We start from the raw sequence: 26708 nt of genomic DNA on the forward strand, positions 1-26708 counted from the left end.
AGTAAAGGATTATGGGCGGTGAGAGCGTCACTGAGAAGGTGACTTTTGAGCAAAAGATGGAGGCAGATGAAGACCCAGGGAAAGCCCTGGGAGGAGATCATGCCACAAAGAGAGAACTGTCGAGTGCAAAAGCCTCAAGGAGTTACCTAGAGTGTCGCAGACAAAGCAGGAAGGCCTTCATGGGTGGAGTGAAGCAAGAAATAGAAAAGGTCAGAAAAATAGCTGGATTCCCTGGGCTTTGCAGACATTACCTTTTTGGAGCTGAGAAGGTTTTGAACAGAGAAACTATATGTGACTTGTGTTGTAAAGATATCATCTGGATGTTATATTAAGAATAGACTGTGTGTGGGCGGGCAGTAGATGGGGTGCTGGTAGGCTAGGGCAGGAACCAGAGAGATGAGTTAGGAGGCTATTATAATAATCTGGGGGTTATGGAGACTATTAACAATAACGCAGACAGTAATGAGAGGGGGTTGTACCAGTATAGTTGTATGGAGGTGGTGAGAATCATCAGATTCTGAGACTATTTTGAAGGTGGAATCCCTAGGATTTGCTAGCAGATTCCCTTGTGGCTCAGCTGGTAAAGAATCTGCCCACAGTGCAAGAGACCTGGGTTCGATCCCTGGGTTGGGAAGATCCCCTGGAGAAGGAAAAGGCTACCCACTCCAGTATTCTGGCCTGGAGAATTCCATGGACTGTATGGTCTATGGGGTCGCAAACATTTGGACACGACTGAGCAACTTTCACTTCACTTGGATATGAGATGGAGAAGAGTAAGAATAACTCTGAACTTTTTGTCCTGACTTACTGAAAGGGTGAGGTTGGCCTTGACTGAAGTTGGGGAAAACTTGGAGAGGATCAGGGTTGCTAAGATCAGGAGTTCAGTTTTGATCTGTTAGGTCTGACATGATGACAAATCATGTGTGGGAGGCGGGACGATGGCTTTCCCAAGGGGCCGTCTGGATCCCACTCCCTGGGACCTGTGAATGCCTGCGGCTACATGGCAAAAGGGAATCAAGGGGGCGGAGGGAATGAAGGTTGCTAATTAGCTGACCTTGGGATAGCGTTATCCAGGTGGACGCAATGCAATCACAAGTTTAAATGTGGAAGAGGGCCACGGAGGAGGCAGTGTCAGAGTGATGCAGTGTGAGAAAGATTTGACTGGACGGTGCTGGCTTCGGAGATAGCAACGGCCAACAGAAAGGGAGTGCAAGCAGTCTCTAGAAGCTGGAAAAGACAAGATAATTGATTCTGCCCTGGAGCCTCTAGAAAGAAATGCCACCCTGCTGGCAGCTTGACTTTAGACCAATGAGACCCATTTTGGACTTCTGACCTTCAGCAGCGTAAGGTAACACAGTGGTGGGTTTTTTAATGTTTTCTTTATTCAGCATTGGCTGCGCTGGGCCTTCGTTACCGTGCACGGTCCTGCTCCAGCTGCCGCAAGCCGGAGCTCCTCCTCCTCGCCGTGCTCCTCCTCCTCCTCGCCGTGCTCCTCCTCCTCCTCGCCGTGCCTCCTCCTCTTCGTGCTCCTCCTTGCGATGGCCTCGCTTGTTGCACAGCACAGGCTCTAGAGCAGGCGGGCGTCAGCAGTTGTGATACTAGGACTCAGTTGTCCCTCAGCGTGTGCAATCTTCCTGGAGCAGGGGTAGAACCTGTGTCCCCTGCCTTGGTAGGTGGATTCGTAACCATTGGACCACCAGGGAAGTCTTTGGTGTTGTTTTAAAGTCACTAGGTTTGCGATCATTTGTTGCAAACGCAAATAGGAAGTAGAGCATCCAAGTGGAGCTATCTGGTAGGTAGGTGGATGTAAGTGTCTGGATTTGGGGTAGAGGTTCAGGATGCAGGTATAAATGTAGAGTTACTGATGATACTTAAAACCAGGAGAACTGGGGAATTTCCTGACAGTCCAGTGGTTAGGACTCTGCACTCTTAATGCAAGGGGCGTGGGTTCAATCCCTGATCGAGGGACTAAGATCCTGCATGTCACAGGACATGGCCAACAAACAAGCAAATGAACAAAAAACTAGGAGAACTGATGAGATCAAGGAAATCAGTACAGAGGAGAGAAGAGGGGAGGGAGGGAAGGGGAAAGGGGAAGGCAAGGCCTGAGCTTGAAGAAACTCTGCCAGTCTGAGATCAGGAAGATGTGACAGAGCCAGTGAAAGAGGCCTGGAGGGAGAAGCTAGTGAGGCAGCACAACCAGGGGGTGCGGCGAGGGAAGTGTCCCAAGAAGGGGTGACAACATACATCACGTGCTGCGATGGGTCAGGTGAGAGGAGGATGGGGATGTGTCGGGGGATTGAACACCGTAAAGGCTATCGGTGATCTTGACAAGAGCCGTTTGAGTGGAGTGGTGAGGGCCAAAACCTGTTGTAGATCTTAGCAGGAACAGTGAGAATGGAACTGAAGACGAGTATAGACTCCTTTCTGAAAGAATTTCATCATAAAAATGAGCAGAGAGCAGGATAGCTGGAGAGGAAAGTAGCCTGTTTGAGTGTGATCAAGAGAAATAACAACGCATCTTGTGTTAATGAGAATGACCAGCAGAGAGGACCAGAGAGGTTCGGTGGCTTGCTCCAGTCACGTGACATGTAGAACAGGGTTGAATTGTCCCAGCTGAAGGACAAACCCACCCCCAGAAACAGAGCCACTTAGCTAACTCAGCAGCTGACCAGACAGTCATGAGTGAACCCAACCAAGACCAGCTTAGTAATGTTTGCTGTTTTAATCTATTAACTTTATGGGTGACTTTTATGTAAAAAAAAAAAAAAGAAAAAGAAAAGCAAAACAAAACTGGTATTGGGTCAAATTAGCTACATGTGTTTGGGGTGCACATGACCACGTAAGTTCACGACCGCAGCTGACTAATACATGCAGAGGACATTATTAGTTTCATTAGAATGAGACTGTAAGAGGCCTTTTGCTCTCCAAGGTCTGCCTAGGTATGAAAATGTATACTTTATGCTAAATTTCTAATTTCCTTTTTCACTGGAAAAAAAAATAGGAATATAGTCACCTTCAGCGACTTATTTACGACATGGAAATTGATATATATTTCTCTCAATAGGTGGCAAAATAAGAATAAATAACACTATTACTGTTCTCTCAATGCTTGTCTAGGCAACACCAAGTAAATGCTTTTTCATGTTGTAATAGTGCCATAATTTAAATTTTTTACACTTTGCTTTCATTTCTTTTGAAAAATCATGAGGGAAGTTTGTATCTCGAATATATTTGAAAAAATCATTTTCCTATGTTAGCTTGATTGTGATGATTATTTTACAATATATATGTATGCTGAAACATCAGATTGTATGTCTTAAGTATATACAAATTTTGTCAGTTATTTCCTCATAAAGACAAGAAAAAAAAGCAAAATAAAATTTGGTTCCTCAAAATGAATTCATCAGGTGAAAAAAGGAAGAAAGAGAAAGGAAATATCATTTTCCAAAACCTTAATTGGCTTTAGTTCTGACCCATAAGTAATTGTCTGCCCAATTACTTTCAGGGTATGACTTCGGTGCAAGAAAAATTATGATGGCTATAAACTCATCTTTCAGCTGTAACTGTTAAAATCTAGAAATAGAAGCTTGGAATACATTTCTTGATTAATACATTCCTTTTCTCAAAAAGTCTAGGATGAGGAGGCCAGAAGTGTAAGTGAATTTGGAGTAAGACCTTATTTTGCAGCATTTTATGCTTTAATGAGGGCTTCCCCGGTGGTGGCTCAGAGGGTAAAGCATCTGCCCGCAATGCGGGAGACCCAGGTTCGATTCTTGGGTCGGGAAGATCCCCTGGAGAAGGAAATGGCAATCCACTCCAGCACTCTTGCCTGGAAAATCCCATGGACGGAGGAGCCTGATAGGCTATAGTCCACGGGGTTGCAAAGAGTTGGACACGACTGAGCTACTTCACTGTCCCCGGTGGCTCAGTGGTGAGATGAGGGTTTGATCCCTGGGTTGGGAAGTTCCCCTGGAGAAGGAAATGGCAACCCACTCAGTATTATCTCCTGGGAAATCCCATGGACAGAGGAACCTGGTGAGTGACAGTCTATGGGGTTACAAAAAAGTTGGATATGACTTAGCGACTAAACATCAGCAATGCCTTGCTGCTGCTGCTGCTGCTTAGTCGCTTCAGTCGTATCCGACTCTGTGCGATCCCATAGACGGCAGCCCACCAGGCTCCCCCGTCCCTGGGATTCTCCAGGCAAGAACACTGGAGTGGGTTGCCATTTCCTTCTCCAATGCATGAAAGTGAAAAGGGAAAGTGAAGTCGCTCAGTCGTGTCCGACTCCTAGCGACCCCATGGACTGCAGCCTACCAGGCTCCTCTGTCCATGGGATTTTCCAGGCAAGAGTACTGGAGTGGGGTGCCATTGCCTTCTCCACAGCAATGCCTTAGTGAGTCTCTAAGCGCAGAACATCTGGCTTTGTATTCATTCCTCTTCTCTTTTCTGAGGGGTTAGGCTATTGTGATTCTCCTTAGGGTCACGATCCCTAGGACTTTCCTTCTCTCCCCTCCCTGATTGCCCTCACATTTCCATTTCAGAGCAGATACCCTATGCCCTTAATGGTGCTTTCTTTGTGTAAGTTTAGTAATTCCCAGTTCTACCAGAATTTGTATTCTTCACCAGCCTGCATCACTAGTAGTCTATGTGTACACCAATGTAAGGTCCTATTTGAAGCCCGTAGCTTTACAGATTGGGTTCGATGCATATCTGGTTTCCTACAGACATGGGACAGAAATTTGCAAGTTTAAAATCTAAGAAATGTGTTTGCCCAAAGGCCTAGTGATGTGTCAATAACCATTCCTGTCCACAGAAGTTTTTGAGTCACTTTGTGCTCTGTCGTTGTACACTGACTTTCCTCTGGCATATCAGGATGCATTTACGAGAGAGCAACTTTATTCATGACTCTTTACAGCAGACGGTGAAGAAATCACTGTTGTGGAGGGGTTTTGATTGGAACTAAGGGAGCTATTCTGAACTTAACATCCACCAAACAGCCTAAGTGGATATGTCTTTCATGTTTGGTCTCCAGGTATTAAGCACTTTCTTACATTAATCATTTCCTTGTCTGTATAATAGGGTGTCAACCAGAACTTCTATATAAATGTTAGTTTTATTGAACACATATGCCAGGAGCTGTTCTAAGACCTTTCTAAGGTGGGGGTTTGAATGCATAAAGCAGTTGAATTTCATACATTTTGATTTTTAAAATTTCTTAGACCTAATAACAGCCTTCAAAGTTCTTAAAGGTCCTTTTGTCATGAAATAAAAAGCAGTTATATGACTTGGAGAAGTACTGAAAGAGAAATATGTTTATTTCTGAATATGTTTCTGTTAAAGCAATCAATTGATCCATAGAAAGACCAAACAAAGAAACATGACAGGGATTAATACAGCAGTTGGACAACCATGAAAGAAGGGAATTTTTGGCAAAGGCAAGGTGTAATCATGAAACAGGAGAGATGGAAAGCATAATGAGACCACAGCTACATGCAATAATGTAGCTTGTTTTTTTCTTTTTAAGTTGTGTCTTGAGTGTAGCTGAGTTTTAAAAGGAAGTGGCTAAGGAAATGCTGGTACTAACCTGTATCTTTTCTTAAGAAGCTTATGATGCCAAATAATTGCATAGTTTTCAGAAATGGTGAAATTAACATGGTCATGTGCCCTAAAATGGGGGTGGGGAGAGGAATTTGGGATGAAAAAGTGTATCAAATTTCCCCCAAATTTAGCCATTTTAAGACAACAAAAAATACATTATCTCATATAGTTTCTAAAGATCTGGAACCCAGGAACAGCTTAGTCACATGGTTCTGGCTCTTGAAGTTGCAGTCAAGCTGCCATCTTCTAAAAGCTTGACTAAGGCTTTGAGGAGAATCCACTTTCAGATGCACTCACTGAGATGTGGTCACAAGGCTTCACTTCTTCACATTTTATTTTTATAACCTGACCTAGAAAATGACAATTACTTCTGCTGTATGTGAATAGTCAAACAGACCAACCGTATTAAGACGAGATGGGTGACCATGCAGGGTTTGACTATCAGGAGATGGGATTTCCGGCTTTGTTTATGGTTTATTCTTTTACAAAAAGTCATTTGGCCTTCAGTTAATGAACCAGCATCTGCTTATACACCTACTTCCTTTTGGATTATACATAGGAATTTGGAGCTGGAAGAGACTGTAGAAATGATCTTCTAACCCAGAGATTTTGGTCTTTTTGAGGAAAATAAAGCCCAGAATACACAAATGAATTGCTTTAAGCCACCCTCCCCTCCAAGAGCGGATTCAAAATTTTTATCTTAAGACCTGTCAGTATCTTTTTATAAAATATTTGAACAATATTTTGTTTATGGTTTATTTTACTGATTCATCACAAGAACCCAAATGTTTAATTTTTCATGAGTCTAGGTTCAGTCAAGTCGAATCTTTTTTCAATTTATGAAAAAATGTATTGAATGTTATTTTGTGCCAAATTCATATTAGATACTGTTAGATATACTTTAAAATAAGAGGAAAAAAATCCCTTTCCTAAGAAGCCCACAGTCTATTTATGTTTAAACAAGTATTGAAAAAGGTGCTGTGGAGGACACAAAAAGGAAAAAAATATTATTCTTACTCTAAAGAGGCTTAAAATCTATTACAATTAATATTAGAATTCTGTATGTAAGATGCTAATTGGCATGATTTAACTTTTCATGACTGATCTCATGGCACCAATGTTAAGCTAAAGGGCTTTGTAGCTCCCTTGTTGGTAGCTGGATTTGTTACTGGCGGTTAAGCTGGGTCCATGCAAGGAGATCCAACAAGTCCATTCTGAAGGAGGTCAGCCCTGGGATTTCTTTGGAAGGAATGATGCTAAAGCTGAAACTCCAATACTTTGGTCACCTCATGCGAAGAGTGGACTTATTGGAAAAGACTCTGATGCTGGGAGGGATTGGGGGCAGGAGGAGAAGGGGACGACAGAGGATGAGATGGCTGGATGGCATCACTGACTCGATGGACGTGAGTCTGAGTGAACTCCGGGAGTTGGCGATGCAGAGGGAGGCCTGGCGTGCTGCAATTCATCGGGTCGCAAAGAGTTGGACACGACTGAGCGACTGAACTGAACTGAACTGATGTTACTTTAATGTGTTTACATTTGTTTATTGAAGTACAGTTATTTACAACATTATAGGAGTTTTGTTAGGGAACAGGATTCTTGGCCTCCTTAAACAATGGAAATTGATCAAAGACCAGACTAGAAATTCAAGCAAGAATTTATTGGGACTGGTGCTACAGCAGGAGAGAAAGAAATCAAGTAACACTTTGCCCTGTTTGCGTCCTGGGGCAGGGGTGGGGGTAAGGGGTGAGTTTAGGAGTGGGTCCTGGGGTTGGGTCAGAAGGGGTGGCTGTGGCGGTCTGTCTCCTGCCTTCACTGTGCGGTGTGAGGGTGCCAGGGCAGCTCTCTGCTGTTACTGGGTTTTGGTCTTTAGGTATCTCGTTCATAATGTGCCCCAATTGCACATGCTCACAGTTACTTTTAGTCCCTTATAGTTTCTTTGTATTTTGTTGCTGGAGAGGACACTTGTCCAGGGGCAAACATTGTAGCAAAAGGGTCCCAGGTCCCAGCCTGTCTCAGTTTCAGGTGAATAGCATAGTGATGCAGTGTTTCGGAGAAGGCAATGGCACCCCACTCTACTACTCTTGCCTGGCAAATCCCATGGACGGAGGAGCCTGGTGGGCTGCAGTCCATGGGGTCGCACAGAGTCGGACACGACTGAGCGACTTCACTTTCCCTTTTCACTTTCATGCATTGGAGAAGGAAATGGCAACCCACTCCAGTGTTGTTGCCTGGAGAACCCAGGGATGGGGGAGCCTGATGGGCTGCCGTCTATGGGGTCGCACAGAGTCGGACACGACTGAAGCGACTTAGCAGCAGCAGTAGTTTGTTTTCTGTGTCTGTGAATCTGTTTCTGTTTTGCATATATACTCATTTGTAGCATTTTTTTTAAGATTCCACATATAAGTGACTTTATACAGTATTTACCTTTCTCTCTCTGACTTATTTCACTAAGCATAATATTCTCTAGGTCGTCCATCTATGTTGCTGCAAATTGCAGAATTTTGTTCTTTTTTATGGCTGAGCAATATTCCATGACATATATATATATCACATCTTCTTCATCCATTTGTCTGTTGATGGGTATTTGGGTTGTTTCCATAGCTTAGCTACTGTAAATAGTACTGCTTTGAACACTGGGGTACATGTATCTTTTCAAATTAGTGTTTTCATTTTTTTCCCCTGATATATACTTGAGTGGAATTGTTAGACTATATAATAGTTCTATTTTTAGTTTTTTGAGGAATCTCCAGACTGTTTTCCATAGTGGCTACACCAATTTACAATTCCACCAACAGTGTATGAGGACTCCCTTCTCTCCACATCCTCACCAATATTTGTTATTTGCAGACTTTTTTGATGATAACCATTCTGACAGGTATGAAGGGATACTGTGCTATCGTTTAGATTTGTAGTTCTCCAATTATTAGTGTTAGTCAGTCAGTTGTGTCTGACTCTTTGTGAGCCTTACAGGCTCCTCTGTCCTTGGAATTCTTCGGGCAAGAATACTGCAGTGGGTAGCCATTCCCAATAATTACTGATATTGAACATCTTTTCAAATGTCTGTTAGCCATCTATATGTCTTCTTTGGAAAAATGTCTTATCAAATCTTCTGCCCGTTTTTTGATTGGGTTGTTTGTGCTTTTTTTTTTTCATATTGAGTTTTAAGAGCTGTTTGTATTGTTGACTATTAACCCCTTCTCAGTTATATCATTTGCAAATATGTTCTCCCCTTCTGTAGGTAGTCTTTTTTGTTGATGGTTTCCTTTGCTGTGAAAAGGTCTTAAGTTTAATTAGATCCCACTTATTTATTTTTAAATATTTATTTCTTTTGCCTTAGGAGACAGATCCAGAGTATACTGCTGTGGTTTATGTCAAAGAGTGTTTTGCTTGTGTTCTTTCCTAGAAGTTTTATGGTTTCAGGTCTTATATTCAGGTCTTCGATCCATTTGAGTTTATTTTTGTATATGGTGTGTAATAATGTTCTAATCTCACTGATTTACATGTAGCTGAAATAGTAAAGGTAAAGAAACAGCGTAATGCCAGGCATCCAGGTAAGAGCTTTAATTACAATATAAAAGATGTTTCATAGCACTGATTACCGCTTCTGTTTCTTCTTCCTGGAAAATGAAGGAAAGAAAAATACACTGTAGGTTTCTCCTGAGGAGTAAAGGTTAGCGAAATAAGCCGCCCCAAAATAGGCCTCTTTGGCACAGGATTATTTTGAGAAAAGTAGACATAAGAGAAGCTCTGAAGACACAGAAGTTACCATTTTTAAGGGAAATTTACATTTATAAGGAAATCCCCCTTTGTAAGGTTATCTTCCTCTCTGTATCAGAAGAGAAAGATGACTAAATCACAAGAAATCCATCAGTGGAGAAGGTGCCAATTTAAATCTGCATAGCAAACCTTCCTTTTGTTTACGATAAGTCTCCTGGTCACGTCCCCATAATTGGATTCTTACACTCCCTTCTCCCTTTTGTCTTTAGCTGAAGATGGTATTTAAGTCTTAATTCTCAACTACCCCGAGTGTCATTCAATTTTTCCTGCCTATCTCCCCAAAATACATGAGTATACATATTAGTAAACTTCTGTTTACTTCTTTCTTGTTACTCTGTCTCTTGTTACAGGGTTCCAAGGAGAAATCTTAGAAGAGCAGAGAGAAAATTATTTTTCCTCCTCTACAGGAATAAATGCAATATTCCATGTAAAATACTTAGCCCACAGACTGACACATAGTAGACATGTAAGTTATCATTATCGGATGTTTCAATAAAGCGTTCACTAGTATGGCCATAGATAAAGCTGAGAGAGCAACAGCAAGCCATGGGTCAACAGGGCTAGGAGGAAAATAGGAATGAGGTCCAAGGCCCAAAAGAACTAAGAAATATAAGAGCAATGGATCTGGCTGGCAGAGCAAAGTGAGGATGAATTCCATCAAGGTTTTACTCAAAGCCAGGGCAGGCTTGTTGGGTAATCTGATTTATTTTAAGGGGCTGGAGTGGGAGAGACAGCAGAGCAGAGGCAAAAACTAGGTGAATTTGAGGTTTCAATATGAGAAAGGAAATACAGATATCATATAGTGGAGCAAGTAGAAGCAGGCTTGGCCACAAATGGCTGTACCTTGTCAAAGGAAACGGCTAGGGTGGAGGGGAAAGAGATTAATGCAGTATGCCAAGATGATATCCACTTATGTGGAAGCCCGTAATTGTTACGTGGGAGTGTAGTGGAGAACATTTGGATAAGGATAAAAGTAGAGAGAAAGCAAAAGTGACGTAGTTGTGGGAGGATACTAAAGACATTTCCATACAGAGTGGGAAATAGAAATTGTATTCTGGAATCAGACAGCACATGCTGGCCAGGCTCTCCAGAAAATTGCTGGATCCAGGTTCTGTTAAGAACAATGCATCAAACCCTTGAAAGTCAGAATATCATGGTAGTTTAATTTAATGGGCCATAAAGGTGGACAGATTTAATTTCAGATGCATTGTGTGACATTTGATAAATTAACCTCTATTAACCTTGATTTTCTAGCAAGTCAAATAAAAATGATAAAATTCTTCTGAGGGCAAAATAGGAGAAGTCTTTTGAAAATGGTTAAGCATTTTCCTAGAATTTCACCTTCCCATTAATATAGAAATGACAAAAGAGAGTTGCTATTTTGGATTTAATTTTAACAACAATGAAGAAGCTCTGAGCTGAGTTGGGAACTTCAGAAGAAAGAGGAGAAAATACCAGGTAATTACCTACACTACACCCTGGGTAGAAAGAAGGGAACTCAAAGCATGAACCTGGGATCAGGTCGTTTCTTTCCATTCCTCCAAGAGGTTCCCAAAGCACAACTTGGCAAGAACTTTGGGACCACCCAGATGGCCACACATTTGCTACCTTTTTGAAATGTTCCTTTTCCTTTGTCTTTCTGTGACATTTTTGTGCAAACATTTATTTTTCTGCCTAAGTGGTTCTGAAAGTGCCTAAGTCAGAGTCGGGAGCATTTCAGTTCTTTTTCATTTCCTTTGTCCTGCCACTTCTCTACAAAATTTATCGTTCGTTTACTAAGATGCCATCCGAGCCCAAGTTTTAACCGCTCCTTTGATTTACCCACCTCTGAGTGCGCTCAGGTGTGAAAGTGTCAGTCGCTCAGTTGTGTCCGACTCTTTGTGACTTCATGGACTGTAACCCGCCAGCCTCCTCTGTCCATGGGCTTCTCCAGGCAAGAATACTGGAGTGGGTTGCCATTTTCTTCACCAGGGCATCTTCCCAACCCAGGGATCAAACCTGGGTCCCCTGCATTTCAGGCAGATTCTTTACCGTCTGAGCCACAAGGGAAGCTCATGCATGGTGTACATGTCAATACATGTCTGTTTGTTTTTGTCCTGTTAATCTATGTTTGGTCACACATGGTGCGTCCTGCTGAGGTAAAGAGAACGTAGGAGGATAGAAGGAAAGCTTTTTCTCCTCCCCTACATAGCTACATGATGACGCAGCATCTGAAAAGCTAAGCTGCTGGGCTTTTCAAAGACTTGGGTCTGGGATGGGCAGGGCATCACTTCCACCGCATTCTCTTGATTGAAGTGGTCACAGGGCCAGACCAGGCTTGAGATTGTGGGAAATAAAAGCCACCCCTCAATGGAGGCAGGGTGGACCAAGAGTGAGCGGCCATTTAAAATCTACCACATTCCCATTTAATATTTAAAAAAAACTCAAGCCTTTCGTATAGACCTGGAAGTACCCAGGTGAGGGTTGTTGGCGGAAAGAGACCTGTCGTAGTCGTAGCCTGTCAGCGCTCAACTCCACACTCCCTGCTGCTTCTCAGTTGCTTCTGGTCACTTTATTACTAAACCTCCATTCTTTTCAGGACCACCTCTTCCCCAAACAGGCCCACAGCTGGAGCTTCCTTCTCTGAGGCTGTGCTGCCACAGAGGTGACAGTGAGCAGCAAAGGGGGGGAAGCCAGATGTCGATGCCCCTCTCCCTCCCATCTTCAGCCTCCACTCCCACCGGGGGCGCCCACGGCAGCTGCCCCTCTTCCCGAGGTCCTGTCTCCTGCCAGCTCGCTGAAGACCCATCGCCCCAGCCCTCCAGTTCCCTTTCCTCTCTCACACATGGTTTACTTTCTGATAAGTCTCCAGATGAGGCCAGAAGTAATTTTCCATGAGAAAAATCTCCTTACGCCAGAGAGAAGCATATCGACCTTGTCATGCCCTTGTCCTCCCCACACCACAGTAGTGATCCTGGACCTTACCTTTCACACCTACTGTCCCACTAACAAGGGATGTGGAAATGACAAGAGTAGACTTTATGTTTTTTTATGAATATAATAAATTTCACCTTCCTTTCTCCTGGTTTTTCTCCATGGCCTCTCCTCAGCTCTGCCAGAGCTGTCTGCCTGCCTTGGGGAGGATGAAGGTCATAGCAGTAGGAAGGCAAAGAGGAAGGGGAAGGCAGGATTCAGCTTCTGACTTCCAGAGCTGTCAGAAATGAAACAATAGTCTTAAACGCCAGTCTTTGTCAAGAGAGGAAATTTCTCTACTCCAAAAGCCATCATTAACATATCAAGACCAGAATCCAGTGGGCTAAAAGCAAAGTATTATTCTAGCGTGAGAGAACTTAGGGGAAGAAAAGTACCTGCTGCAAAGGGGTAGGCGGCTGGAAGGTGATGGCGTGGGAAGCCCGCCGCCTGACACAGAGGGGATATGGGGAGAAGAAGGAGCTCAAGTTTGTGGAGCAGGTGGCAAAAGGATGTTTTGAGACGCTGTATTACTCTCCATGCTCAAGTCCTAGAACAGGGAGGTCTTCAAGTCAGTCAGAGCAGATAGCAAAGGGGGTTTGTCCTTCTCAGGAACAGCTGCGTGAAAGTAGATGAGATTCAAGCTGGGGGACTTGCCACACAAGATGTCACTATGTGAAGCTGAGGCAAAGATTGCCTGTGGTTCGGAACTCGTGATGGACCAGGGGGCAGCTGAGATTAGTGGCCAGACCTACACTGGCTCTTTAGCCACCAGCCGAGGAGTGAGGTGGCCAAGTGCTGACGACCTTAACCAAGCTGAGAGAGAAGGCGGGTGAGCTCCCCGGCCGCAGATGTTAGCGGGATGCTCAGAAGGACCCAGACTCACCCCCAGCTTAGTGGGTGCCAACCAGCCCACGCCCAGGGACAGCGCTGACTGGCCTGCAAGGGAGACAGCAGGAAGACAAGCACACACCAATCCCAACGCCATCTCCCTGGTGCCGAGGGGATGTGCGCCTTATTCGCTTCTAGAGCCATATCGGAGAAAGTGAAAGGAGCAACCCAGCTCTGATAGCGAGTTACACTTCAATTGATGGAGTGTTTAGTCCTCACAGAACACTCCTGTCGAGTGTACCATTAACTAGAAAAGTCAAAGTGCTCTCTCCACCCCCAAAATTGGCTGCTACCCAATAGGATGGGAGCTCATGACTTTTGGTCTGTGACCAAAAACTTTAAAATTACATAGTCTCGTACATTTCAGTTTTACTTTTTGTTCAGTTTGCACCTTCATTCTTCGTGTGTTCTTCAATAAATAACCAGGTTTCCTACAGAAATGAATTCTTCAGCTCCCCCAGGATGCAGATGTAGCTCTAATTAATTTTTAAAGCAAAAACATTTCTTCCCACCTCATCAGAAACCATTATTCCTTCCAAACTCCCCATTGTTCATGTTTTATTTAGAAAGACCCGAAACTGAAAACACGAACCTTAGGTCACACAGAAGTTTCTGGTGCCTCCGCTCTGATGAACTTGACTCCCAGGAGCTCAGCCGCCTTTCCTTGTGGTCTGCTGCTTGTCTGGGGGGAGCTGCCAGAAGCTCTGTGTGTGGCGTGGCCCAGGTGTATTGGGAGCCACATCCCAGTGTACCCAATTCTGTGGTCTTTTCTAGGGTCGCATCTGCCTCAGCCTCAGGTAACTGTCCTGCTGAATTGCAATAAAATAAAAATAAAGTTCCTCTTAGTTTGAGATAAAGTTGGAATTTTTCAAAAGGTATTTTCAGTAAGAAACTAAGATAATTAAAAAAAAAAACACTAATGTATAAAAACCAAGGATTTTTTTTGGATTATAGATTTATTGCAGCAAACAGTGGTGCAGGGGAGGGCAGTGCCCTGGTAGATATCACCTCAGTGGCACAGCTTTTAGGGCAGTCAGTGATGGCTTCCTTTCAGGGATGGTGTCATCCTGTCCCAGAGTCAGAAATACCACTTGTGATTTTCTTCTTGCTTTAAGTGGTGGTTTTCACCCAGGGAGTGGGTGGGGGGTGATTTTAGGCCCTCAGGGACTTTTGGTAAGATCTGGAAACACTTTGTCAGTCATCACAGCTTAGGGAGAGTGATGCCTTTGGCATCTGGTAGGTAGAGGCTAGGGATGCTGCTAAACATCCTACAGTGCCCAGGACAGCCCCCCACAACAAGGAGTTATCCTGCCCAAAAGGTCGATTTTGCTGAGGTTGAGAGAACCTATTTTGAGAACCATATTCTGTATGACAATTAACTGGTGTGGTCAAAGGTTGGTTCTCACTGGAAAAGAGACAAAATCACAATTCTATGTTAACTAATGAACTAACTAATCATTCCATTCATGTATTAAATATTTTTCGGTATCTACCATGTTCATAGCCTTGCTAAGCAATGAGCAAGACAGACAGACTCTTCCTTTGCAGAGCTTATGGGCAAAAGCAAACAAAAGACCATTAAACATAAAATTATACAAATGTTATTATTTCATTATAATTGTGGTAATGCCATAAACAAAATATATGGGCAGATAATAAGAATGTCCTTGGTTTTCCAAAGGAACATTGTGACTCTCCTTGTTTTCAAACTGTCCATTCTCTTTTCCGAAATATAATAGCCTATTGAAGCTTGTTTGCTGCTGAACACAAGCCCTACCCTCCCTGTGGAAACCAGAATGATTCTGGGAAGAGCTGGGGTTGAAGGGTAACCTTGGGTTAATCCAAGAATTAAGACTGAAGTGACAGCCTCCAGTTTCCAGCTGGTGGCCAATTCCTTTTCCTGCATAAAGATTCTCAGTAAGCAACAAAATCCATATTTCACAACATGAGTCTATGGTCTTTTCCCAGGGATATTGATCATGGAAGGCTTCTCTAGGGAAAGGGATGGTTGAGACTTGAAATATGAATTAGGCAAAGTTGGGAAAGGTGAGGGCAAGCATTCCAAGAACGTGAAGGTCTATGGGGTGTAAGCTGACGCCAAAATAATCCTCAGACTTAGTGAATACAGAAAAAGTACTCACTACCATCTTTTCCTCCCTTCTTTTCAGAGTCATCGCAGCCTTTCTCTTACACTTGATCCAGAACACGTAGCCCTACTTAGCGGGACGGGAATGGTGGCAGAATTGTTTTACAGGTCACTGAACGATAAGCGCCAACCAGCTCTCCTGCAAATCTCTGACAGCAAGTGCATGATCGCAAATGCATTATAAGAATTATAACAAGGGCATTCAGAAACAGAGCAGTGAGTATTCTCCACTGAGAATGCATAAGGCTATGCAGCAAATGTTTATGTCCACCTGGCTGAGGGCCACACCAGGGCAGACTTTCATTTCCTTTTTGAGATCAAAGATTCCATGGAGAAGCTAATGAAGACAAGGGACTCCTCTCCTGAAAAAGGCAAAGCAAAGTGAAAGTGTAAGTCGTTCAGTCGTGTCCGACTCTTTGCGATCCCATGGACTGTAGCCCGCCAGGCTTCTCAGTCCATGCAATTCTCCAGGCAAGAATACTGGAGTGGGTTGCCCTTCCCTTCTCAAGGGACCTTCCTGACCCATGGATCGAACTCCTGCAATGCAGGCAGATTCTTTACCATCTGAGCAACAAGGGAAAAAAGCAATGATGCACTTATATTCAAACATTTGCATACAGTTCATGGGTTTCCAGTTCCAACGTGCATCCATCTCGGGTAAACACAGCTGTGCTGCTGTGCTCAAACTATAACAATGGAACTAACATAACATTGTAAGTCAACTAGTTTATAAAAAAATAAATAAATTCTAACAGTGGATAAGGAAGAAATGCTCCTGGTAGGAGGCATTGTGTCCTGTCTCGGACATAACGAGTCTGAGGTGCATGTGGGAGGATGTTCAGGTGGAAACGTCCCAGGAGCAGTTTCAAATGCTTCCTGGTTTTGTTTGACTTTGCGTTGTTGTTGTGCTTAATTGGAAGTGGGTGGGTATGCATCAGCACAATGGGCCCCATCCCAGGAGTCCACATTCTCCTGTGTCCATATTTAGAAAAATTTTTTTTCTTAGAAAAATGTTCATTGTAAAAAAATTTCCTGGGTTTCTGTTTACTTAAAATATGACCCTCCCTTTGCTTTTTTAAGGTCCTTTTCATAATCACTCTCTCCTGCAGAGCCCGATTAAAGAAAAGGCCAGGCCTGTAGATGTCTGGAGAGCCAGGCTAAGGGGAGAAGCTGAAATATTAAATGTGGTTGAAAGAAATATTGAACAAATCTTCTACTCCCCACCCCATCAGCCTGCTCAAGGGACTGGCTAAACTGCCCTCTGAGGAAGCTGAGTCTGTGAGCTGTGCTGCTTTTTCTTTGTTGTTGGGTGTAAGGTTTGGGGGCTATAGAGTGCTGAAACATGCCCCCCAAAAAGATACCCCCATCCTAATCCCTGGAACCTGTGAATGTCACCGTATGTGGCCTTTGGCCTCACAGGACCACAAAGGCTCTTTGCAAATGTGATTAAGGACTTTGACATGGGGAGATCAACCTGGATCATCTGCATGGACCCTAAAGGCCACTGCATAGATCCTTATAAGAGGGAGGCAGAAGGAGGTTTGACACAGAGGAGAAGGCAGATAGAGAGGAGGCAGCAATGTGGCCACAAGGCAGAGGCTGCAGCGGCGTGACCATAAGTTGGGGGACAGCCACAGTCACCAGAAATGAACAGGGCTCTTCCCTCGAAAGCGCAGCCCCAGCTGACAGCCTGGCTGCAGGCCAGTGATGCTCATTTCAGACTTCTGGCCTTCAGAATTGGGAGAGCATAAACTCCTGTTGTTTCAGATCACCAAGTTAGTGGAAGTTTTTTGCAGTAGTCATGGGAAATTAACTGCGGTCTCAACTAGTCAGTAGAAGAGGCTGCGAACAATCCAGATCAGAGCCTATTTGTCTCAGGGTTTTTCAAGAAGGTTTCTGCTTTCCATTTTCAACCCCAAATATTTCTTTCTGAATCCCAGTGAATCTTGTCTCACCTTGATACTGTCCTCTACAGACTAACTGATTTTGATTCGCTAGTACAGAATTCTATTAATATTTTGTTTGTTTTGGCTCCTTCCCCTTCGGCTTACATTTTCTACCTCCAAACAGTCATACATTGTTTGGGAAGAATCAGTTTCTATCTCTCTGCCTCTTTCCCCTACCCCCTCCCCTTCTACTGTGCTTAATCTGAAAAGTCACATACAGTGAACAGCCTCCTTTTTCTCTTCCTGTGATTTCCTCCTTTTAGGGCTGTCAGGCTGCTTGCCCTCGAGGCTTTGACGCACCCACGCACTTCTGACATATCGCCTCCGGCATCCGACAGCGCGACACAATCAAACGGCAGTGGTGAGTGCCGCCATCGTCTGCTCACAAATCCACTATGGAAACGGGTCCGGGGGAGGAAAGAGAAAAGAGAAAATGATATTCTGTGGCTGCAAGTTTTTGAAATGAGAAATAAACTGGGCCATGTTTATTTTAAAATAACCACTAGTGAGAGTGGGAACTAAAAGCAAATCTACATCAGAGAATCTGGGGCACCAAAACAATCCACATGAAGTCTGTTTGCATGAAGACCTTCCAGTGCTTCTGGGAGAAATGGTATAGGGAGGACTTTAGGAGGATGGCCAAGAGATAGGGCACCAGGATCTCAGATGAGAACATTATAATCCCAGGGTCAGCTGATTATGGCATATATCAAATCTGGCCCACCATCTGCTTTTATGAATAAAGTTTTATTGGAACACAGTCATGTCCATTAATATACATGTTGTCTATGACTAGTTTTGCATTGGAGTGGTAGAGCTGAGTAGCTGTGATAGAGACTGTATGGCACATAAAGCCTAAAACATTTACTAGTTTGCTCTTTACAGGAAAATATGCCAATCCCTGATATAACAAAATTGTAGCACCACTTCTGAGTGCAAAAAGTAAAATCTACCAAAGAGAAATGCCAACAATTACCAAGTGTATTAGTTTCCTAACTATATGAAGTAACAGTTCTGAGTGTAAAAAGTAAGCTTTAACAAAGATAAATACCAAGAATTACCAGGAGTATTAATTTCTTCTGTAACAAATTATTACAAACTGGGTAACTTAAACAGCAGAAATTTGTTCTCTCATAGCTCAGGAAGCTAGAATTGCAAAATCAAAATGTGGGCAGGGCTGGTTATTCTGCAGGTCCTGAAGGAGAATGGATTGCATGTCTCTCTCCTGGCTTCTGGTGGCTGTCAGCAGTCCTGGGCTTGGAGACACAGGATTCCAGTCTCTGCCTCTGTATTCATGTGGTTTTCTCCCCATGCCTCTCTGTGTCTTCCCCATTTCTGTCTCTTATAAGGACATGTCATTGAATTTAGGGCCCACCTAAATCCAGAGTGATTTCATCTTGAGATCCATAACTTAATTATATCTGCAAAAACCAGATAAAATCACATTCACAAGTACCATGGGCTAGGACTTGTTTAGGGGGGAACCGTTCAATTCACTGTACTACCAAAACTAGGTTAGCCATGTTGGGGGAAAAGGAGGCAGCTCAGGGGCTTTGAAGATTGCTCTGCACATTATCCACCCACTCCTGAATGTGGCCTTAGGAGGCAGTGATAACATTAATATTAATTTTGACAAAAAGTTTTTATAGTTGAAGGAATATATTGAATCCACAGACAACCCTGAATTATCTAATAACTCGGTTTTTACTTTCTTATTCAGTTTTTTGTCACTCACCTTTATGGTCCACATGTAGAAAATCTGGGGACTTTAAGCTATTGTGGCCCTAGTAAGGCAAAGTGAATGAAAGATAGACAGAAGGAAGAGGTTTGGGACCAGGAAAGTTGGCTCCTGCAACCTCCTCGTTGAGGAGCATTAGGTTGGGAAGCCCTTGGAAAGCAGGGGAGGGAATTGAGTGAGGCCTTTCAAGGCTGCAGGAATCTCTTGTCAGAGAGGATTTTGTTTGGTTTTTCTTTTAAATCTGTGATTTGGAAACAAAGAAGTGTGGCTCTTCACTCTGTGTCTCATCTCGTCCTTTGTTTTATTCTCTTTACCAGATTTCAGACTAAAAGCAGGCAAACTTGGGGGGTGGGGGGTGGTAAGGAATGCAGCCTATGTTTCTGCTAGGATTCCTTTTTTCCCCCCATCAAAATATATACCATTTTGACCAGAATTCACAAGCAAGAGTGGAAGGAGTGTGAGGGGAACATCTGAGTAGAAGTGACAGTTTCTCATAAGGATTATCCTTGACTGGCACTGAAGCCAAGCAGGGAAGAAAGAATCAGGGAAGTCAGGACTCCTCTCCCGAGCAGGGGCGACAGCACCTTGGGGCCATGTCGGGGCGCCCCTGGGCAGGAGAAAGGAGAAGCCACAGTAGGTGCCAAGCTAGGAGTGCCCTGTGCTCATGTCCTTCTGCCTGAAATACCTAGAATCACCTCCTTTCTCCTGTGTGAGCTTTGTCTGTTACCTCCAGGAGCTAGGATAAGTCAAAGCTCCACAATCTCCTCTAATTTTAAGATATTTTCTAAGAACTCGTAGCTTTGGCACACTGGTTTCTTTATTCTCCACTCATTTGTGGCAGAGTTTCCTGCATTCATTAAATGTGACTTGCATTTTCTAAGCTGTACAAGCCTAGTTAAATAGACATCCATAACAGTGATTTTAAAAAATAAAAAACACTTCTCTAAATGCACAGGAGGGGAGATATCACTTTTCCTTTATCATGTTAGAGTCTCTGGATGGGACTGACATTAGACAGAATTAATGGGGAAAAAAAGCATACAAGCTTTAATAGCATGTACATGGGAGCCCTCACTAGAACTGAAGAAGAGACGGGGCTTCCCAGATGCCTCAGTGGTAAAGAATCTGCCAGCAATGCAGAAGATGTAGGTTTGATCCCTGCGTCAAGAAGATCCACTGGAGGACGGCATGGCAACCCCACTCCAGGGTTCTTGCCTGGAGAATCCCCATGGACAGAGGAGCCTGGTGGGCTACAGTCCACGGGGTCACAAAGAGTCGGACACGACTTAGTGACCAAACAACAACAAAGTGACTAGGCCCAAGTGTGTACATCCTAGGTTGAACAAAGAGTAGCAGTTGAGGAAAGGTAACTAAAATATGCAAGGTTTATTTACTATATTAGACATTAAAACTGAGAGCTTTTAAAATATTTATTAAATCACTTTAAAACAACAAACAATGAGAAAGCTGTTATATATTAACATACATTTTTATGCAAAATATGTTTCAAAAAATATTTTTTAAAGAAGATTAAAAAAATCCAACCAATAAATCTTAAAAGCAGAGATATGTGCATCTAACACATAACCTCAGTGGCTTCCACCCATCAGCCCTGTGTGTTCCCTATAAAAAGATCTAAGAGATAAATGAGCATGTTAATTAATTCCATTTGTGGCCTTTCCCACTCATCAGAAACACAGGCATCTCTTCCCTAAAGCTAGAGGAATCTTGATCATGATGTTCATGATATTCAGTTTCCAAATGAACAAATAAATAAATAAAAATATTTGAGGAGGTGAAAGGGTTATTTTAATAAGGTCTGTGTGTACAGCTTTCTCTCAGCCTCGACACCACTTCTGTCAATAAGGATGTTTCTTCCTCCTGGCATAGAGGGCACCTTTCACATAGAAATTTTCTCTCTTGCTTTTTAGGAGGTAAAAAGAAGGTCAGATTCTGGCATCTGCTATTCTCTTCAAATGCCTTTAGTTCAATTAATATACCAAAGCAGCATAATTTGGGGCGACATGTCCGAACTCCTTGAGTACCGCTTATTCTGCTGGAACCATTGCTCCTCTCAAGTTTCCCTCATCACATTCCAGTGTGCTTTGAGTCACAAGCTAATACGTGAGCTTGGGAGTCAAAGAGACCTGGGTTTAGAGTCCAGTTCACCACTCGTGAGCTGAGTAATCAGGGCTGACGCCAGAAGAACCTGGGGGTTAGAGGCGCCAATCCCCATGCAGTTGAAAGCTTGAGTCTAACCTTACAGTTGGGTCTCCATATCCATGGTTTCCCATCCTTGGATTCAGCCAGCCTCTGATTATTTGGCACTGCGGTGGTGGTTTGGTCGCTAAGTTGTGTCCGACTCTTGCGACCCCGTGGACTGTGGCCCGCCAGGCTCCTCTGTCCATGGGATTTTCCAGGCAAGAGTACTGGAGTGGGGTGCCATTTCCTTCTCCAGGGGATCTTCCCGACCCAGGAATTGAATCCGGGCCTCCTGCACTGCAGGCAGATTGTTTACCAACTGAGCTATGAGGGAAGCCCTTCGGTACTGTAGTACTTTTTTACTGGAAAAAAAAAAAAAAAATCCATGTATAAATGGACCTGCATATTTCAAAACCCGTGTTATTCGAGGGTCAACTGTAGTTGATTTCTCTAGCCTCCTTTCCCTCATATGTGGAGTGGGGATAAACACATACTTACTGTGCAGAAAAGAGTTACGTAGCAAGCCTGTGGCAGCTGTCATGAGAAAGACTTGATTACAAGGTCGGCCCTTGGCTGGTGTCTGGGAATTGGGGATTTGAGGAGGGTTTCAACCATTTCCTAATTGATGATACTGGTTCCCTGGGCCTAAACTGGTTTGGGAAGTAATGTGGTTTGTGCTGACCACCTGCTTTCCCTTCTGGAGTCTGGAATTTGGGCGCACGCTTGGCAGAGTGCCTGTGTGTCCAGCCCCCAGGGACAGTGCCAGGCACCGAGTCTCTCACGCGCTTCTCCCGTGAGCAGCGCTTCTCCCGTGTCACCACGCCCAGCAGTGGGAGAATGAAGTGCGTCCTGTGTGAGTTAGGACTCCTAGAAACTTTTGCTTGGTTTCCTCTAAGCGTTGCCCCACATGGCTCTTCTCTTTGCTGATTTTGCTTTGCATCCTTTTGCTGGACTCTCAGCCTTGAATAAGACAGTGTCCTCCCAGCGAATCCCTGAAACACACTTTCTTGTCTTGGTTTGTTCTGGCTGCTATAAAAAAAGAAATAAATAACTACAGATTTGGTAGCTTATTAGCCACAGAAATTTATTTCACACAGCTCTGGAGCTGGGAAGTCAAAGATCAAGCTGCTGCACATAGTGACTTTCTGAAGGTCCTCTTCCTGGTTTGATGCTGGTCGCTTCTTACTGGGCCTTCACACGCCGGAAGAGGCAAGGGATCTCTGTGGGTCTGTTATGGTGGGGCACTAATCCCCTTCTGAGCCTTCCTTTAGGACGGAAGCACCTCCCCAAGGCCGCACCTACTAATTCTGTCACCCTTGGGGGTTAAGATTCTGTTTCAGCTAACTCCCAGGAAGACTCCCTGGCTCCCTGTTTCTCGTCTCGTCTCTCCCTTTGTCTCCCCATTATGCGTCAGAAAGGTCCAGAACTGTGGCAGGAAGGGCAGGCAGCCATAATGATCAAGTCAGAATTGTGTTTGGCACATGGAGGGAAAGGAAATGACAGGGAACCTCCACACAGGAATTATTTTTGTTCTGATACAGAGCTGAATTAGTGTTGTCCATTTCAAAGCAATCGCCTTGAGAGGCTCAACACTTTATTAACAATGCTCCAAACATTTTGGGATATTTATTCTTATAAAGTGAAAGTGTCAGTCATATCTGACTCTTTTCGACTCTGTGGACTGTAGTCTGCCAGGCTCCTCTGTCTGTGGAATTCTCCAAGCAAAAGTACTGGAGTGGGTAGCCATTCCCTTCTCCAGGGGATCTTCCCAACTCAGGGATCGAACCCAGGTCTCCTGCATTGCAGGTGGATTCTTTACTGATTCTGAGCCACCAGGGAAGCCCATTTATTCTTGTAACTGGCTTATAAATCCCTGTTAAAAAAAAAAATTCACTACATCCCTTTGCAGTCACGCTCCATAGAGTATAGCTCCCACCAGGCACCCCTCTGTCTTTCAGTATTTGCCTCCTTAATTGTCCCAGTTTACTGCTCTAAACTGAGAGAGGATTGGCTCAGGGCCTGTCACAGGGCACTGGTCCAGCTATAGGGCTACTACTGATGATCAGCGATGCCCAGGGACCCCTGGTCCTGACATCAGTGGGGACAGTAGAAGGTGGAAAAGGACGGAAGGAAAATAAACACATATAGACAGCAAAGCAATAGGAGTAAAAAGAAGAAGGCGAAATACAAGACAGGAAGGAATTTTTTAAAAAATAAAAGCAGAGGAACAGTTTATGACTCATACTCTCCAACCTCTGAATGTAGTGAAGCCTGTTGCTCTTTTTTTATATTATAGCCGGTTCCCAGCCACCGGGAGGTGTGGTGGGGTGGGAGAAGGTAAGAGGTGTGAAGATGGGCTGCCCAGAAGCACTCATTTTGGGTTTTATTATCCACTAAGGAGTTTCTCTCTTGGCAATTAAATTTTGCTCACAGAAAGTTGTGCTATGAAGCAGGCGACCCGATCTATCAATAAAGAAATCATGTCCTTTCTTTTCAAAGTTCTGAAGCCATTATCTGTGGTGTGACAGTTGACTACAATAGAATGAATTGTCATATCACGAATGGTGGATTAAGGGATGAATGAGTGAACTAAGTGGGTGGACATGTCTATTATAACTGAGAATACAGTTTGACTAATAGAAGGAAAGGCTGCAGAAAAAAAAAATCAAAAGGAAAAGACTGCTTTAAAAAGAGAGAGAAATTGATGCAGAGAACTTAAAAGAATAGGTTGTAGGTTGTAAACAAAATACGTAATGATATAAAAAGAAAAAAAGAAGCCATGGTCCTGTTCTACCCCACCCCACTTATAAATTTCACTGTGTAGGCAAAAATCACTCCTACATATGGCTGTGTGTGTGTGTGTATAAAAACAATTTATTTAAATTACTTGAGTAATATACCTGGTGATGGGAAAGACTGAAGGCAAAAGGAGAAGTGAAATTCGCTCAGTCGTGTCCCCAAAGATGTTTTTCAATGTGGACCATTTTTCAAGTCTTTTCTTGAATCTGTTACAAGGTTGCTTCTGTATTCTGTTTTAGTTTTTTGGCCCCGAGGCCTGTAAGATCTTAAGTCCCTGATCAGAGATGGGACCCTCCCGAGGGAGCGGCAGGGGATGAGACGGTTAGAGGGCATCACTGACTCAGTGGGCGTGGACTGGAGCAGACTCTGGGAGACAGTGGCGTGCTACAGTCCCTGAGGTCACAGAGTCAGACACGACTTAGCAAGCAGACAGTGAAAGAGCCTGGTGCTCTTTCACTCTGTGCATTTGCCTCCGGAGTGTAGAACAAGCCAGATGACTAATGACGGACCGGAGATTACTGCTGAGTAATTTTAACCTTTAGCCTTAATAGCAAAACAGAAAAAACAAGACATTATTTATTCTTTATTTTCTTATTGTATTGATTTCTTTTTGGCTGCACTGGGTTTTTGCTGCGCAGCAAGCCAGGGGCTCCTCTTCGCTGCCGCGCGTGGGCTCTGGGGCGCGTGGTCTCAGCCCGTGCGCCTCTTGGGCTTAGCTGCTCCTCGGCATGTGGAATCTTCCCAGACCAGGGGTCAAAGTCATGTCCCCTGCATTGGCCAGTGGACGGTTATCCACCATACCACCAGGGAAGTCCTACTTATTCTTTTTTTTAAACAGATGTGTCTTATAATTCTACTCAATATTTTAATATAGGAAATTTGTTTTAATAGACTAGTTTGACACCTGGGTCACTTGGCAAAAATAGATTTTATAGAAAAGTGGAAAGTAGTAATGTACTCTAATGATAATTGAAAAGCCTTTTGTTCCAGGGAGATGAAAACATGCTCTAGTGTTTCTTTTACTAATCAACTGACTAAGGAACACGAAAGATTGCAAAAGGCCCGTGCATACAATTAAAATGTTTATATTGGCTTTCATTTCATAAAGTGAAAATTCCTACTAAAACTATTCATACAAATATAACATTTTAAAACACTTATTATCACTTTGGTGCCTTGGTACTTAGCTTTGTTATGATGATCTAAAGTAGTTCACAGCCTTGACTGCACATTAGAATTATCCAGGGGATTTACAAAAAAATCCTGCTGCCCCAGGCAGCGGCTCAGGCCGATAAATCAGAATCTTTTAGTGGAACATGGTGTTTTGAAAAAGAATGCCAGGTGATTCCCGTATGTGTGCGCTGAGTCACTTCAGTTGTGTCTGACTCTTGGCGACCTTATGGACTGTAACCCACCAGGTTCCTCTGTCTGTGGGATTCTCCAGGCAAGGATACTGGAGTGGGTTACCATGCCCTCCTTCAGAGGATATTTCTGACCATGTTTCGTCAAAGTTTAGATCCACCAATTCAAGTAGTCCCTGACCAAGCCTCACTTTAACCATCACCTCTGTTAGAATCATTCTGTCCTCCACACTAAAAGGAGACCACATAGCAAGTCGTATCTTTGCAAGTCAGGGCTCTGTTTCATTGTTTTGTAATCTTCAGTACCTGATAGGAATTCAGCAAAGCAGTGGCAACACATCTATTTCTAACCAGGGTCATGGAGGAAGGTTGCCACCATTTTCAAGATAGCAGATTCCGGGCATTCCTTGGTGGTCCAGTGGTAGGACTCAGCCGTTTCACTGCGGTGGCCCGAGCTCAGTCCCTAGCTGGGGAACTAAGATCCTGCAAGCCATGTGGCAAAAAAAAAAAAAAAAATGTAGATTCCTCCAGATTCCTACAGAGAGATGACATGATTCATTTACATACATAGCTCTGAGTCACCTGGCACTTGGCCCGTCAAAAGTTTCAGAGCCTGCTGTTTCAGATCCTTACCCAATGGACATTTTTATCCCAGGAGCCAGGCCCAAGGATGCAGTTGCCTGAGTCGGCACAGGGCTTGCTTGGAGAAGCAGAGGGAAGTTGCCACCGCTCTGCCTTTACATAACCATATGTTGCACGAGTATGGGATCTAGACATTGCTTTCATCTCCCTCCACCACTTTAAACTGAATTCAGCGGGGAGAAATTTCTCTGTTGATAAAGTCTTGCATCACTCTGAGTGTTATTTACTTGGACTTATAAAAACAACAGCCTCATTTTAAAAGCAATATATTCAGTCTCATCTAATAATAAAAAATCCACAGAAAAAAATCTGCACCTGAAGTCAAGGTTAAACCATCACGCAGTCTCCAGGCCAGCCTGCTCCTCACAGCTGTGGCTGGGGAAGGAGTTTGTGATCCTTCCGTTCTCCCTTTCTCCCAGCTCCACTGCAGTGCCTGTGATTTCTCTCTTGGCCTGAGTGTAGGGAAAGTGAGGGAAAAGGACAGAAAGCCCTGTTGTCTCTTGGCTGAATCTTGAAAGCTGGAACTTCTGGATGGGGTTGGCAGGTGGTCACGATGAATTCTCTTCTTGTGGGGGCTTTTTGGTTCTTCAGGGGTTTCTTATTGGTTTCCTTGCTTTTTTTTTGGTGGGGGCACACACTGTGTGCCATAT

The 26708-nt window shown here is 43.7% G+C and overlaps 1 long non-coding RNA gene across 3 annotated transcripts in view; it reads left to right on the forward strand.

The window, feature by feature from the left end:
- Nucleotides 1-680: 680 nt before the first annotated feature.
- Nucleotides 681-26708, forward strand: part of LOC123465703 — a 29874-nt gene continuing 3846 nt past the window's right edge. Inside the window, exons 1-2 of one of the 3 annotated variants that reach the window (XR_006640981.1) lie at nucleotides 681-1348; nucleotides 17580-17677. This is a non-coding gene — a long non-coding RNA (uncharacterized LOC123465703). The remainder of the gene's footprint in view (nucleotides 1349-17579; nucleotides 17678-26708) is intronic. The other 2 variants (XR_006640980.1, XR_006640979.1) reach the window with 2 other exon arrangements.

Source organism: Bubalus bubalis, chromosome 4, assembly GCF_019923935.1.
Source record: "Bubalus bubalis isolate 160015118507 breed Murrah chromosome 4, NDDB_SH_1, whole genome shotgun sequence".
Classification (NCBI taxonomy): domain Eukaryota; kingdom Metazoa; phylum Chordata; class Mammalia; order Artiodactyla; family Bovidae; genus Bubalus; species Bubalus bubalis.